The sequence below is a fragment of the Nelusetta ayraudi genome, unplaced genomic scaffold, assembly GCF_046127955.1.
Source record: "Nelusetta ayraudi isolate G7.1 ecotype Tasmania unplaced genomic scaffold, CSIRO-AGI_Nayr_v1 ptg000005l, whole genome shotgun sequence".
Lineage (NCBI taxonomy): Eukaryota > Metazoa > Chordata > Actinopteri > Tetraodontiformes > Monacanthidae > Nelusetta > Nelusetta ayraudi.
Genome location: NW_027466055.1, coordinates 90,940 through 104,349, shown reverse-complemented (window position 1 = coordinate 104,349; position 13,410 = coordinate 90,940). Strand labels below are relative to the sequence as shown.

At 42.5% G+C, this 13,410-nt stretch overlaps 1 protein-coding gene across 3 annotated transcripts in view; it reads left to right on the top strand.

Annotated features, from left to right (window-relative positions):
- The window catches only part of LOC142902283 (carbohydrate sulfotransferase 8-like), a 146,316-nt gene that overhangs the window by 67,501 nt on the left and 65,405 nt on the right, over positions 1-13,410 (top strand). Inside the window, exon 1 of one of the 3 annotated variants that reach the window (XM_076047223.1) lies at positions 5,574-5,680. The exons of the other annotated variants lie outside the window; for them this stretch is intronic. The gene's annotated coding sequence lies outside the window, so the exon portion shown is untranslated. Of the gene's footprint in view, positions 1-5,573; positions 5,681-13,410 lie in introns of those variants that run through there. 3 annotated transcript variants of the gene reach the window in all.

Below are 13,410 nucleotides of genomic sequence, written 5' to 3'. Positions count from 1 at the left end.
TTTGTCTCATTTCTGGGGTGTTCACAGACTGAAGACAAACTGTTGGAAAATGTTGGTCAAGGTGCTTTTGCAAAACATGGGAGCCTTGTAACAAATGAAACCAAAGAAGAATATCTGCAAGTATCTGTCAGAGAAGTTTCCTTCCTTACTGTGCACCGCTCCTTAATTAGCAAAAGTGGCTTTTCATAATTATGGTGACATTAGGTTCTGAGCTTCCCTCTGCAGAGTGTCAGGACTTACCTGTTACACAGCAACTGCACTCGACCGAAGAAGCAGCGGCAAAGCTCATTATGCTGAGATCCAAGACACCAACCAGCAGTTAAACAAACCCATGTCATGGGCCTGCTCATTAAAGGAGACGCACTCTGGCATTCAGACTGAGTCCTGGTGTCCTGGTCTTTGTCACTGTTGCCGCTGTAGAGTGTAATTCACATTATTCTAAGCTTTGTTGCTGCGAGGCCACTCCATCTGTGGCCATTGGCCAACCCTGAGAGAGGGAGGTGGGGGGTGATAGTGTGAGAGAGAGAGATCGCTCTGAGCAGTTCCCTCAGAGCACAGGGGCAAAAGTAAGACGTTAGATTAGATGTCTGGCACGAGTATTAAAGTCCAGCCAGATTTATTGTCCCCTGGAAGAATTCTTATTTCAGCCAAACGCCCATTTCAACATTTTCAGTCAGTCATGCAACATTAATATGTTGAAGGTGGAAGGGGGTATTATTAAACTGGGTGGCGATGTGAATTAATTAAAGCCACCACCACCACCCCTTTCTTTTTTATTATTCAACATAAATGTCAAGCTGCGTGCGAGCGTGTGGCCGGATATTGGAATCAATCAGGATCTATTATAAAGGGATCTTCTGCCTGAGATTGCCTCGTCTGTGGAACGTGCCTGCTGCTCGTGTGCAGCCGTGTTGCAAAGGTCTGGCGGCTCAGACTCTCAGTACTGGGATAGCACAGACAATGGTGGGTTTACTTGATTGACACATGACAAAAAAAATATTATTGTGAAAAAAAAAAAAACATAGAGGTGAAAATGGCATTTGTTATGGCATCTTTATGGGTTTTATTTGTGACATTTGAGTCTTTCATTGCAAAGCACTCTGGTTTCCTTTTGCTCGTTGTGAAAGGCAACATAAATCAATGTTTTGATTGATTTTTCAACAGGTGGCCCACTTGGAACTCAGCTCTAACCTTTTGGGGTTTCCTGTTTTGTGTGTTTTGCTTTTTTTTTTTTCATATAAATGAGTCAGACTTATAATTCATATTTTTTTTTTTATAATTAAAATGTATTTCTTTTCTAAATTCTGAACCATGTCTCATGCCTTTCTGAGTCAACTCCTGTTTGCCTTTTAATTATTTATCAATTTCCTGTACAAACCCATCAGGGATCTTTTTTGTTATCTCATTTTTTGTTAAATTACTCAGTAAATAATAATAATAAGTATAATAATAATAATAATTTCCTTTTACCGCTCACCACAAAAGTGTTTTTATTTTTAGTTGTTTTGCATGACTGAATGTATGCATGTTTTCTTTGTTTTTTTGTACCCTTGCCTGCCAATAGATCCCTTTAAATGTTCTGCAGTGGATCATTTAACATGCACACAGAAACATGTACAAGAAAATGAGGAGCTGCTACAAGACATTTTTTAGCAGCTGCAGCTCTGACAGCAAGGTGTACACAGTATAACTGTGTTGTCCTTTAATCTTCCCCGCCTCTGGTCAAATCACTATCAGCTGGACTACTCGCATGGTTTGGGCCTGTAATCATAAACCAATTTATATTTTAATGAGCATGACATTAGATGGAAGTGTTGGATGGGCAACGCTCAGCGACACTAAGCAGCTGCGGAGGGGAAAGTTTTGAGTCCTATTAAAGGAGGGAGAAAACCAGCTGACTATGATTTGTGGTAATTGGCAAGGCATTCTGCTTGAGTGCGTGCAACACAGCCCGTTCAGTCACACCGTGTGGCTTCAATCTAAAAAGCAGCAAAAAACATAATTATGTTTATCACTTTTTCCACCGTACAAAGTGAGCCCAATTGATCCCGGCTGGATGGGCTTCAGTCCCTCACAAGATATGACACTCGGTAATATAGCACCTAATTATTTTTGATGAGTGATCTCTGCAAACGTTCCCGTAATGAGCTGCTCCTCTGCCCTTCCCAGTTGAGTCGGTGGGCCCGGTGACAGCATTGTGCTGAAAATAGAAGCCGACGGGAAAGTTGTGATCTGCTGCCAAATGTGCCACGCTGGAAACAACGTTACTAAAATCCCAGTATGGCCAGCAAAAAAATTGACGGTGTGCCAAATCCTGTACTTCTCAAAGTGTGGTCCTCACCGAGGAATTGTTGACCCTAAAGTCAAGCTGTGGTGAAAATCAAGGCGTGGAAGTAACCTTGCCTGTGCACAGAACACCAGGTGCACCCAAACAGGGAGGTGCTCAGCTGTAACATTCCACTGACCCTCACCCGAAACGTGGCTGCGCATGAGATTGTGAAGTTGGATAGTCATGGTTGGTATCTCTAGAATTAAATCAACAGCATTCACAGTGGAAAGATGGCTATGTTGTGCACTGATTTTTAATTATTATAATTTTTTTTTTTGTTCCTGTACGTCTGATGAAATCTGGTCAGATCCAAGAACGCAGCTTGTTAGTTAACATGATGTAGTCATAATGAATTTTACTGTAAATCCCTAACCATTTATATTTCGATGCTGAAATAATCAGAGAACAAGATCCTTGTATTAAACCATAGCATGTTACCTGAGGACATCATGCTAATTTTCCACACTGCTCTTAAACTGGGAGTCTGCCATGTAATATTTGATAGGACGCCTGCATTTCCCCAGCGTCGCAGTGACATCACTGCAGTATTCCTTTCCTGCCACACAGGTTTGGATTTCAGTGTCCTTTACTGCTCAGTGACGGGCAGCTTGTTCGACACTGAGCTGTAAGTCCCACACGCACAGCAGGTACAGGAGAATTTAAAAAAAATTGTGAATTGTGTTAGGGCTACCTCTGATCTGTGCTCCTGCAGTGCACTCACTGCAGATGTCTGGAAAATCTACTCTCCCATATTAATCAAAGTTTTCTTTAGCCGAGTTTTCTAGCTAAAAAATATACATCTTTCTGGCCAGCAAATGAGAAAAGTCCTAACTTCTTTTGTTTGGTCCACTTTTTACAAATGTGTGGGCTAAAAGATCTGCAAACATATAGACTGTTTAAGCATCAAGAGGCTGAAACAGACAGAATGCCTCTATTTTTTTTTTTGTCCATCAAATAATTATTCTTGCAAATAATGATCCAGAAATCAAAGATAGCTTAGACTGTACTAGTTTCATTGTTTGAGAATGGGAAGCTGAATAATGTTTTTCCCCATTTCATCAACATCATTGCTTTGATTTACAACACAGCAGCATTGTCTATGAAGGTCATCTGATTTTGTGGTTTTGTTTTTTTGTAGAAAAAAAAAAGCACTCTGTTTTTACTTCATGTTCTTTTCCACTACATTGCTAAATAGCTAATTGTGCCAAAAGGTCTGGGGAAAATAATCGGATTATTCCTTGTAGGAGTTAATTCAATTCAAGCATGAAAATGTTTGTAGTTTTTTTTTGTTTGTTTGTTTTTGTTATTCTCTATCTCTACACGTTGGCCACGTTTGCAAAAAGGTGTCAACCAAGGTTTCCACACTCTTTCTCAAAGTTTGAAGCGAAAGTAACACTGGAAACAAAATGTTATAAATAGTAAGTTCTAACAGGAGCAACTAATGAGCAACAACACCCTAGGTACTGTCTCAGTGGTGTTGCTTTAATAGCATTAGACATTGTTCTTGCCTGAAAACATCCTTAATATATTGCAGTGTTCACCCATCACATTTGTTTGTCGTTGTGGAGTGCCCTCACTTTATTCCCTTGCCAGCGACGTTGTATTTCAACGACACTAACAGAGGGGGTTAATTATAGAATCAGACACTGTCGTCTGCATAATGCTGCGGGAAAAGATGTGTGTGCCTAAAGGGCTTTATCGCGCAGCTGCCAGGGTTCACCAAACCGGATCAGATCATCTGTAAATGTGTTGCCAAGGTGAATGCTTCATTCATTTTTCAAGTTAAAAAGAAAAAAGAAAAGAAAACGATTATTCAAATTGTTTGACAAATGTTTTATTTAGGGCCGCCTGTATAATTGATTGTTTCACCAGCAGTTTATTATGAAACAGCAACATGGTTGATGAGACTAAATAGGATAACAACACGAGAGCTGCACGCTCAAACACTGGCCTAGTTTCATCTCTCCGTCACTGCACTGGCAGTCTGCAGTCTATTGTGTTTGCAGCAGTCCTTGAACGGACAAAAATGAGCAACTGGAAATACGTACGCAAACGCCCCAACCCTCCACCTCCCACCTCTCCTTATATGTGCCCACATACTGTACGCTAATACCACATTGATCACTGTGTTGTGTTGCCTTGGGCGAGGCCCTGCAGCCAAGTCCTGCAGTCACAACGGGGGCCGAGAGCTTCTCGCTCTGAGGCCCCGAGGCGGATGGCTGTGGGCAGGCGGCGCTGACGGACTGGCTACTGTAAGAGCAGAGCAGAGCACAGGGCAGCACTCACACACATTCTTACGACGTTAGATGGCTACAGGGTTGTCACAGGGGAAGGAAAATAATCTGAGGAATCTAGAGGTTTTCTTGAATTGGCCCCAGAGATTCTCCTGTGTGGTGGGTTGGCTCGGTCCCAGCACTGAATGCAGGCCTGTTGCCTGTCACTCACTATGCTTCATGCATGCATTGTAGTATAGTGTGTGTGTGTGTGTGTGTGTGTGTGTGTGGTTCCTCTGGATTTTGTCATCTTCATTGGCATGTTCATGCATCTGAATGCAGAGGCAGGGTCATGCACATGCTTGCAGAGCATAGTATGCCCCCCAGCATAATGAGGAGGTCTGCAGTCTATTTACAATGCTAATGATAAATGTACATTTAATATGCATTTACAGTGGATAGTGTCTGTGACTTTGCAAGTTTGGAACTGAACAGGCAAATTGAATAGCGCAATCACATTAATGACGCTTTAGTGACGAGAGGATAGCAGGTAGAGTAATAATACTAATCATGGATTGGAATTATTTTATTATTTTACTTTTCTACGAACTCAAAGCACTTTACATTGAACCCATTATTTATTCACACCACATTCACACTGGTGGTGGTAAGCTGCACGTGTAGCCACAGCTGCCTTGGGGCAAACTGACGGAAGGTGGTCGTGAATTTACAAGGGGTCAATATTAAAAAGTCACTAGCAGCAGCAAACTACACGACTCTACTTTACATCTTTCAACTACAGCAAAATATATTCACAGCTGTACTTGCCTGTTGTTCAGGGGTAGGAGGAAGAACTGATTCGCGTAAGAACCCCGATTAGTATTCTCCATCATTCTGAATAGAGTCAAAACCTTTGATATCGATCTTATTGACGTTCCCTCCGTCTCTCTGCGCGCCCCCACCGGCTTCCGTACACAATTTTGCTGCGCGCTGTTGTTAAGCTAGCTAAATTAGCGCGAACAACTCTCGCTGTCGGCTCTATGACGGAGCGACAACTTCGACCGGTCGTTTTCTCCTCCTCCGCACTGCCTTCGTTTCTGAAGTTACGTATCTCATATCCCGGCGCCCGAGTCGTTGGGTGAGTGAGCCTCCCTCCGTGCTAGGGCTAAAGTTGCCAACCGTCCCGTTTAATACAGAATTGTCCCGTTTTGAATCGATACGGGACGGAGTTTGTCCCGTAATTCTCTGAGTTGTCTTGAACGCAGATTTATTTCCGACGCAAACTCACGTTCGTTTCCATGGAGTTTGCGTTCAAAACAGAATCAGAATTGCTTGTTCTGTTAAGCTTTATGTATTTGATTCCTTTGTAAAAAAAAAAAAAAAAAAAAAGCCATCCATCCTGCACTTTATTGATTGTTGTGTAAAAATGTGTTAAATTAAAATATTTCAATACAATTTAAGCTTTGTATTAACCGTCATTGTCCAGTTCCTGCCCCCTCTTCTCTGTTCATGTGTTGTACAAGATAAAAAATTTGTTTTATAAATATCAACTGTGTAGAATTTTCTATTGCAACAAGCAGATCAGTTATACCAACCAAAAAGACAAATAACCAGGTCAAAGTCATTGCATGGATGTGTCAGACAATGCGTATGAATGAATGGACCTGTGAAGGTGTGGCCACGCTCTGCGGTAGAGCTGTGAGAGGAATAATAATCCTCATCATGGGTCCGGACAACAATCATGAAAGTATATCGCTCAGACTTTATTCCTGCCTTGCACTTTAAACCTCTTTGTGTCTCATTGATTTGCCTTCACCTATTAGACAGAATTATTTAACGTGGGGAAATATGTGTTGAACCAAACGTGACCATTGTCCTTTTTCTTCCTTTTCCATGCTCACCCTGTCTCTGCTCCACCCATGCTGATCCCTGACAGGTAAGGAAAAACTGTGTTATTTTCCTTCGAGCGGGTGTATTAGCTGTTGTATTCCATGTCGGAAACCCTCGACGTCTCCCCCAACCGACGTCCTATCACTCAGCTGTCGTTGTTTGCAGACATCAAAACAGAAAAGAGCTAAAACTTGGTTTGAAAAGAAACATGAAGCAAATTTCAAGTTCTGCAAGGTTGCTTGTGCGCAGGGAAGAGGATAATAGATATGCAAAGTACATCCCTATGCACAGCGCAGCGTGGCAGAGAACATTCAAGCCGAGCCCACATGCCTGCGTTTCTTTTTTTTTCTTTTTTTTTTGTAGATATCAAAGCTATTGTTTTCCCCCCAGAGAACTTCTGCTGCTCGCTCGAGGAGGACATTTTTTTGTGAATTGTGTTCTATTTTGAGGCAGTTTCAGCAGACCTGTAATGAATCTGCTTTTAAAACCGCTACATGAAAGCAACATTTGAAGAACAACAGAGAAAAAAGAGATGTTGCTCTTGAGAAACTCGGCTGAGGCGGAGGCGGATTGTTCAGTCTGGTTTCAGACTTTGACAGGTGGCCGAATGTTGAGTTAGGAATCCAACAATTGCTTCTCCTTCAAACAGTGGGTCAGGTACAGCAGTTTGTTCACTAGTGAATGTGTCCAGGTGTCCTGGTGAGACAGTGTGTCTCACAGCTTCAAGGTCCCTGAATCCAGCTGTAAAAACATTGTTCCGCTCCTTGGTGGCTCTTATACCTAAAATATGATGGACACTTTCTTCATTTTCAAGTCAAAGCTTTGAATTACTGACTACCTCGGTGTGAAATCATGAAGTCGTGCCCTTGTCCCTTTATTTTAACAAGAAATCGACTTGACTGATTTATGACGTGCACACATTTTTACCTTAGGAAATTCAAGTACGATTCTAAAATCAACATGCCTTAATGTTTCTCTCAGCATCTACATGTCGCACCTGCCTCCCTAGCATCATCAAACCTCAGCTTTCTTTTGGAATCAAATCAAATATGATTTGAAGAACTTAAGGTACAATTTATTAACTCAAAGTACAATTTCCCTCAAATTGCTTTACATGCACCATGGATGCAACACTGTTTTAAAAAGCCTTAGATTTTCAAACCAGTTGAGGGGGAAAACTCCAATTAGCCACAACCCCCCCGAGAACCTGGAGGCATCAAAAGCAATGATAGAAGGAATGAATGATGGATATGTTGATTGATGGATGGAATCATTAATAGAACACAGCAAGTGCTTTTTCAGCAAAAATCTCAACAAGCAGTATGAGTTTGTCAAGACCATGAAAGCTAAAGGAAAATGTGCAGCAGAGTTGGCATGTCAGGAGAGGAGAAACAGCAGAAGAGATGATTAGGAATTGTAATGAAAAAAACATGTCCTAAGTTGGTGCTCCACCATTTATTGTGAGAGTAAAATCCAGCTGAAGGATCCACCCACCCCACCCCCACAGTTTTGTTTCTGTGCGATTAACTTTAGATTCCGACAACTGGGAATCCCTGCGCGACAGCGACGGCCCACCTCCAGCTTATTTACTGCATTTGCTGCAGCGCCTTTGATGTTTGGCGGGGCAGCGACACGACACGTCAGCTGCCATTGTCGAGTTGACTCTGTTGCACGAGAGGCGTTGCGGTTCTTCGCTGCCGCTGCCCTGCTCAGACAGGCGGGCGACAGCGCTCGTCTTCTCGCCGCGCAGCTCGCACTCCCAAGTCAGAGCAGCCCCTCACACATCAGCAGAGCTCCCAAACCGTGGGGTTGTCACCACTGAAGGAAGCTCTTACAGGCAAGCTCGTAGTCAGAGGAGATCCGTCAGGGCTGCACTCCCAACTCCTCAGAGTCTCACCTGGATGCTGTTCTTGCTTTTTGACTGCCCACCGCATAATGAGCAAAGCACTGGCGGGTTGATTTACTCCTGCTAGTGTGTGTGTGCGTGTGTATCTTGCTGTGGCATTCTGGTGATGACAGACTTGTGTATTTTATGTGTTTATTTTTAAGAACATCTTTTGAATTGATTTAGAAGCATGAAAACTGCATTCAGAATAGCATTTGTGATTGAGGACAGCAGGAAGAAGAGCTCACTCGTCTTCAGTGCAAACATGAGGTCATGTACATCTTCAGACATCTGTCTAGTTGGTTTTAAGATGTTACGGTTCACTAGGCACTGGAAGCCAGTGGTGCCCCTACTGGGAATCACAATCATTACTCCTTCCATGTGCGCAGATGGGATAACATAACTGAAATAGCAAGATAACACAGTTCTTTAATGTTCCTTAGTGGTTTATCTTTATTTTCTCGCAGATATTTAGAATACGTTTTTTTTTTGTTTTTTTTTTAAGTTTTTAAGCCATTAGGGTTTTATGTATTAAAAACTTTAAAGCTATAATGCAACCAACATTTGCTTCGTCCATATTTTTTTTTTTACCTGAAATTTACTGCTTTGTCTTTAAGGGCTTGACATGTCCATCCATCTGCTTTACTGCAACGGGGCCTTAATAATCCCATCAACATGAAGCCACATTCAAGGCCAGAGAGTGACCCTATAAACCAATACGTACACGGGATAAATTGCTTCAGTTCTGCAGGGCTTTTCAAAGTGCATTTGTGGTTTCTTGATGTTGCCCTCCTTGGAAGCCATTGTAGAAGTAGTCCTCTAAAGCCATATTTCATTGGCAGCTCAATAGATGAGAGGCCACACGCTTGAAATTTGTCACTCACGATGGCATTCGGCCTCAGTTCTCTTTGCCGCTCACACAGACTCGGGCTCTCGTCCCTCTTGCTCTGCGCCGCGTTGACGTTTGCCAAGTGCCATGCGCATTTCACTCACAGGATAAATCAGAACTATGTGATCTCTGATAGTGTTGCTTAGAACTCTACAATAGCATGGAAAACTTGAAAAAGCAACAACAGCACTGACGCTGGTGTGTTTTACGTTATTCATGTGGTTCTTCGGTTCATCCCACTCGTGGATCTCTGAAATACCGACGTTCCTCCATCCTTATAATTGCGTGTTTACATCTCAGCGGTGTTATATCTCAAGCGCTGCCTCGGCGCTTTCCTCCTACAGCGATCAAATAGCCAGAGGAAAGACAGCCGCACAAGCCGTATTCTCCAGCCCACTGGCCCTCCTTGATTACCCACGAACCTGGCAAGAGACAGCACAAAGGAGCCTGATTAGCACCTTAACCGTGGGCAGCTTCTGCTCAGTATGGATGGCTCTGCTGGAGCTGGTGGGCTTTCCAAGTCATTGAAAAATCCCACGCTTCTTCTTCCTAGGCAACACGGTCGTCCCTTTATCAAATGTTTGTCTTCTTCGGATGTGGCTTCGCAAATGAGGTTTGCAAACCTCAGGTCCAATTGTGCCGGGAAAGCGGAAGCCACTTTCTGTAATGGAATGTCATCACGTTTCAGCCAGGCACTTGAAAGTGCCTTACCACTTAAGCTTATTCAAATAAAATAAAAAAATAAAAACTAAAGTGGGGAAGATTACATTAATTGGAGATTTTAACTCACCAGCTTCAGTTGCTCTGATAATTCTGAAGGCGTTTTACAATTAAGGTGTCATTTTAGTCCCACAGCGGCAGGCTGAGACCTTTAAGGTTTGCAGCATGTCTGGGTGTTTCTTTGCAGTGACACACCTGGTTGTCTGCTCTTTGTCAGTGTCACTTCAAAGGAGACAAATCCAATTCGAGCCCAGCGTACTGGAAGAGCGGCAGCAGGCAGGCAGCTACCTCTCACTTTTGAATTTTTGAAATGTGAATCCATGAACATCCACAGCTCGCAACCGCAAGGAACATGACACCTCATTTGTTTGCCGGATTTTCTCCCTATCCCTTACTTTTTAAGACTCTCCAAATCCTCTTAAGGTTTTATGCTCAATAATATATCGCATTATGTGCATAAATCCCAGACAGCGTCTGTCTTCAATCCATCAGTGCAGTGACTATCACAAGGACAAGGACAACGGGAACCACTGGAAGTCAACCCAGCACAGTTTGCTTTTTGCATTATCAAATCCTATTATCAGTGAGTGCAGTTCCACATTAGGCCGAATGTGAATTAGGACTTTATATTTTCTTGTCCCCATCGGTTCCCAGTTCCTTGTCGACGACTCTGCAATCCAGAAAATGCTGCGCTTGGTTCCATGACTGCAGGCGTTGACTTGTCACACAATAGTTGTCACCTCGACCTCGGCTTCTTGTACGTCAATAAATGCAAACTGTTTAATGTTTCAGAAATCGTACTTAACTACATATCAGAGCAAACAGCAAAAAAAAACAAAAAACAAAACCTTTTCACAAACACCTGTCACCAAGTCAGACTAAACTGAACCGCACCAATGCTCCCCGATCCCCGGTCTACTTTGACTAATAAGAGTCCCGTCTCTCTCACAAACACACACACACACACACACACACACACTGAACAAACTGAACAAACTGTTGCCACCAACATGGTGGCAACAGTTTGTTCAACTTTAAAAACACATTTGTACACACATTTGTAATTTACAAAATGTCTATCCTTGGTTATAATTTTGAAATGAGCTCACAGAGAGAAGAATAGAGACAATTTCCCAGCTGGTACAGCTGTTTTTGTTTTGTATCTTCATGAGCCCATTGTTTCAACCCTTCATTTTAAACCACTTTGAATTGTTCACTCAATAAATGTATGGAAACCTCCAATTTGTTAAAAAATGCCATTGAGCAGACTTGTTTTGTCATATGTTGGTTGATTGAGGCAGTGCAACACTGGCTCTCCACAACAGATCAGCCAGTTTAAATGTGGCAGTTTTGTACTGGCGTAATGAAAAGTTTAAAGAGCTATTTCACATAGACAGCAGGATGGAAAAATGCAACTTTTTTTGAAAACCACAGATATGGCTCACATCATTTCACAAAGCCTGTCTGAAGCTTTAGCAGGCAGCAGGGAGCAGTTCTAAGGCTGCAGTCTGCATGCGACAATAGTCTGACCCAGTGAGGTCACCTCCGCCCCGCCCGGTATCCAATGCCAGTCCACGAGAGAAAAACACCACTTCCTTTTCTTAAAACACTTAAAAGAGCACCCGTTCAAGGATTTACTGGGATACTGCTCTCTCTTTTTTGTTTGATGATGGTGATGATGCAAGCCTGAGTAAATACTTTGGCACTGAGAGAAAAACTTTTTTCCCTCAACACCTAAAGATGCCGTAAGCTTACTTGTGTCAGCCTGGGCACATTTTGTAATGTACTTTATGTGTGTCTTTTGTGCCAGACCTAAAACTAACACTAATACTGAATATGACTTATTCATGAACAATATCCCTGGTGGGAGCAGCGTAAATGATTTCCAAATGATGTCTTCTTCACATAATATCCCGCGCTTGCAAAATATGAGGAATACTTTTACTTTCAAAGAACGAAGCAGAAGTTGAAAATAAACCAAAACATTACAAATGCACAAACACCAGAATGCAATGACCAGACAATTTCACCCTGAAGTCAAACACATTTATCTGTTTGTCTGTCCGTCCGTCCGTCCGTCCATCCGTCCGTCCGTCTGGTTTTTCATTTATATTTTCAATCTCTGTCTATCTTGTTTCTTGAGAAATGCATGTATAGGTTCCTATTTTATCAAAACAGGGAGACGGAGACAATTTTAGCTCGGTTTGCATCAAGCAGTTTTCACGAGTAATTAGGCTTTTCATTTAAAAAGGAAGGAAATAAAACACACATTTAACAATGGGGAACATGAAGCAACTATAATATCTTGACTCAGCATCATATATACTGCCTGCATTTCCTTCTTCTGCACAAGCACATGATATCTCACTGCTGTTCAAAACAGGGCAAAATACTTACATAATGGTTATGTACAAAATACTTTTATCCAAAATACTTTTATTTTGCTGAATGTTTATTTCTTTTTTAAAACATGTCTTTGCTTGCACAATGCTGTATGTTGTATTTTAGTGCTGTGTCTATTCTGTTCTATTTTTACATTTCTAGAAATTGCTTGAAAGCCCTGACAATGGCTTTAGCTGCACGCTGATGCGGTTTAGTTCCATGGAAAGAAAATAGTTCCCACGTCAAGCAGCTCAAAACAAGCTCTGTGGATTACCTTGAGTAACCAGGTCAGGATTTCTGGAGAAAGACTTGGTGTTATTAGAGCGAAGGGCAGACCAATCTCAGCGGTCAGTATCATTAAGAAGCAGCGACTCGCAGCAAAAACAATCCAGGTGAAAAGCATCACCACAGGGTGAGATAAGCCAGGATGTTCCACTGCCGTCAGGGTGAACCGTCACTTTAACCATTCTGGAAATGTTGCCTTGGAGTGGAGGCGTACCACGAGGTGCTGCTTATCCTCATGCGCTCCACAATGGATCAGTGGAGGGATCGTATTTGCATGGAACAGACGGTGACAGTGACATTTCCACATGGCTGCGCTAAAGGGGGGGAAAATGATGCAGCAGAAGGGGGGAAAGGATTTATAAACTTATTAGAATTCATTCTATTTACATGCAAAGGAAAGCTGGAAGTAAACAAAAAATGGGGGTAAGGGGGTCCCTGTTCCTGAGACCAATTCCTTGTTTTTACCATCACGTCGTTCCCATGGATACATGGCAGTCACGGCTTATCTTTTGACGCTGTTCTTCCACTGTTTCCCACCAGACTTTGCTGGCTTTACCTGCCGTGAGCCATTTCCAAACCACTAAAGCCGTAATGGGCCGACTTTTTGCAACATCAACTATTTATTGGAAATCCGTGCTGCACCACCACAAGTCTGGGCCGTGCCATATATTATTCCACAGGAGGAACAATGCACGGGTGTAATCACAAATTCCAGGAGAGGATGAATTTCAGACAATTTTTCTCGCCTGGCCGTTCATTTGTCATCCGAGCAGCCGCTTCTTGCGGCTGCTGCTATACCTCCCTGCTCTCTGATTAA